The following is a 3,367-nucleotide window of genomic DNA, read 5'->3' on the forward strand; positions in this document are numbered from 1 at the left end:
TCTTCCTCCTACCTCCGCAGCCCCGCCCTCGTTAGCACATGGACGACTCTGATTGGCTGGCGCGGAAGTCTGACGCGGCATCTGGGTCGGAGAGTGGAGGGCGCGTGCCTGTGAGCGACGTGGGCGGGAGACGGAGAGCGCCCCCTGGCCATAAGGAGGGCGAGGGGCGCAGCTGCCTCTCTGAGGAAACTATTGCAAAGCACACGTCATCGTAGGTGGAATGGGCAGGTTTCAGAGACCCAGCGTCCTTCGGGTCCTGGGTGCCTTACACTGTCTTCTCTCAGGACCTCGGCAGAGACGGTTTCCAAGGAGTAAAACTGGCCCAAATGGCTTGGAAATTACAAACACCAAAAAGAACTTGGGTGGAAGACAGTCCTCACCAAGTACTGATGTTGAGTCCCCAAAAGGGAGAGTGTCCTGTGACTATTTTCTGATCAAACCTCTTAGCTGAGACTAATTCTTCACAAAGTGGCAAAGATCCTCATTCCCACGTCCTTGCCCTCTAAACCGAATCCCGTCCATTGCTTAGTACATCGAAGAGAGGCTCCAACGCCTGGCGGTTCATTCAGCTTTTTCTTTTATTCATTCACCTTATTATTTTATTCATTCATCCAGCAAAGCGATTACCAAGTACCAGCTATGAGTTAGGTTTTCACTGACCAGGAAAATAGACACAGAGCCTGACCTCAGTCACCACCACCACTGGATGTAAACTGTGAATCCAGCCGTATCATTCCCTTCCCACACCCAAATGTTAAAGCCAACCTGGACTAGAATAGAAAGTGATCCTCACTACAGCAGTTCTGTACCATTTTGGCCTCTTCTGCCCAAGGTCTTCACTCCTCCTGGGTTCCTATCTCCCCATAGGTATTGCTCAAATCTCAACCTATTTCTCAAGACTCACCCTATGTGTCACCTCTTCCCTCATCCCCTTGATTCCCTAGCCTGAAACAATCTTTCCTTTCCCCTAAATCTCATGACTTACAAATTTCATGGTTTTATTTACAGCACTTCACACTTTGCCTACACAGGTGTGCACATATAATTAACAGTAATGAATTAAGGATGGATGTGGAGAAAAGGGGAAGTTTAGAGTTACACATGTCACCAGAAGGAAAGTTGGAAGTTAAAACATGGGAATGTATAATGTAGTGAATCTTGTGGTGGGAAATGCCTGTGATAAACTGTACAAATATAAAAAGTTCTTTCATAAAATAGAACAAATGTATGACTGTCACAGCCCAAGAAGGCCATGCCAGTCCAGAGGCCAAAGAAGACAATGAGCATTTTCTGATACATGAACTTTTATTCAGGGCTTACTTACAGGGTGAGAAGTCGTGGAGAAATCATGACGGCTCTCTCAGGCCAGGCAGGCATCGCATTCGCAGGGAAGATGACTGAGCGATGCAAAGAGGACAGGCCTTTTATGAGGATTTAAGACAAAGGCATCCCTAAGGGTGTGGGGAGCATAGATGCAGGAACAGGTCACTCTGACCTGAGGGGTGGTATAGGAAGGACTAGAATAACACTTGAACAATTACATTTTGCTCTTTTTGTGAGACTAAGAGCCTCTCACTTCCTGCCTGCTTCCCATAAAGTTACATTTTAAGGTCGATTTACCCTTTTTCTCTTTACTAGTTTACAAAGACAATAGGTTAAACATTTAGCTGCCTAGGTCATGCAGACTGCTGTGCACCAAATATCTGCAGGCTTTTTTTTGCTCAGACCATGGGTTGCCACAATGACAATATGGGGTATATGGGAAAAAAATGTACCTATTGCAAATTATAAGCTATAGTTAATAGTAACATCGTAGTACTGTTTCATCAACAGTAACAATAGTACCACACCAATACTATGGGTCAATGATAGGGGATAAAAAGGGGTATAGGAGGTTTGGGGTTTTCTTTTTTAATTTTTATTTCTTTTTTAGAGTAATGGAAATGTTCTAAAATTGATCTTGGTTATGTTATGCACAATTATGCAATGATACTGAAAGCCATTAATTGTATACTTCAGATTGCTTGTATGGTGTGTGAATATATCTCAATAAAATTGCATTTAGAAAATGGAAAGAAAAAAGAAAAGTCAGTTTGTTATGTAAAAGGTAATAAAAAATAAGGGGTTGTGTGATGATGCCTCACTTCTCAGCTCTGGCACCTTTCAGTGGGCTAGGGGTGAGGGTGACTAGTGGTTGCTTCCAACTTCTGGCTCCTTCTCTGCATTTAGAAGGAAATAGATTCACTGCCTTTTGCCTTCACCCACGATTCTGGGACAACAGAAAAACCCTACTGGATGTCCTGTTGTATGTATGTTCAATCCAAAGTTTATGGAGTTCTCTCTTTTCTACAGAATTTATCATTTTTTGAAAAAGGAGTAAATTGTGGCACCTTTAGGAATTTGGGGGTTCAGAATATAAAGTTTGGACTTCTTAAATAAATTTAACTCACTCCTGAATCCTACCAGGAACAGAAAAATGCAGAAAAATGGTTCTACAGTTTCAGAAAGATTTAAGTCCCAAACACTATGGGTCAGTATTTAATTTACTTTTCAGTTTACAGAATGTTTTAAGTTACCATCACTTGATCTTCACAAACAACATATGACCCATGTAGGGCAGATAGAACCATATCTATTTTAGAGAAAAGAAAACAAAGAAATTAACAGAGAGAGTAGGGTAACAAGTGTTCCGGTTTGCTAATGCTGCCAGAATGCAAAATACCAGAAATGGACTGGCTTTTATAAAGAGGGTTTATTTGGTTACCAAAGTTACTGCCTTAAGGCCATAAAGTGTCCAAGGTAAGGCATCAACAGTAGGATACCTTCACTGGATGATGGCCAATGGCATCCAGAAAACCTCTGTTAGCTGGAAAGGCACGTAGCTGGTATCTCCTTGCTCCCAGGTTGTGTTTCAAAATGGCATTCTCCGGAATGTCAGCATCAGCTTTCAATGACCTATTTCAAAATGTCACCATAAGCTGCAGCTGTGAGCTCCTTCTGTCTGAGCTTTTATAGGGATCCAGTGATTAAATCAAGACCCATGCCAAATAGGCAGGGCCACACCTCCATGTAAATAATCCAATCAAGGTTATTACCCATATATGGGTGGGTCACATCTCCATGGAAACTACCCAGTCCAAAGATTCCAAACTAATTAACACTAATATGTCTGCCCCCACAAGACTGCATTAAAGAACAATGCATTTTGGGTGACATAATACATCCAAATCGGCACAATGAGTAAGGAACGAACTCTTCCACAGAACCTATTTGGCCCACTTCTCCTCATAACTGCCTTCTCTGTATCCTTATCTGTAAAACTGAGTTGAGGCAATCAAGATGATGATATTCCTAGCCTCATTTGATT

Source organism: Choloepus didactylus, chromosome 7 (genome assembly GCF_015220235.1).
Source record: "Choloepus didactylus isolate mChoDid1 chromosome 7, mChoDid1.pri, whole genome shotgun sequence".
Classification (NCBI taxonomy): domain Eukaryota; kingdom Metazoa; phylum Chordata; class Mammalia; order Pilosa; family Megalonychidae; genus Choloepus; species Choloepus didactylus.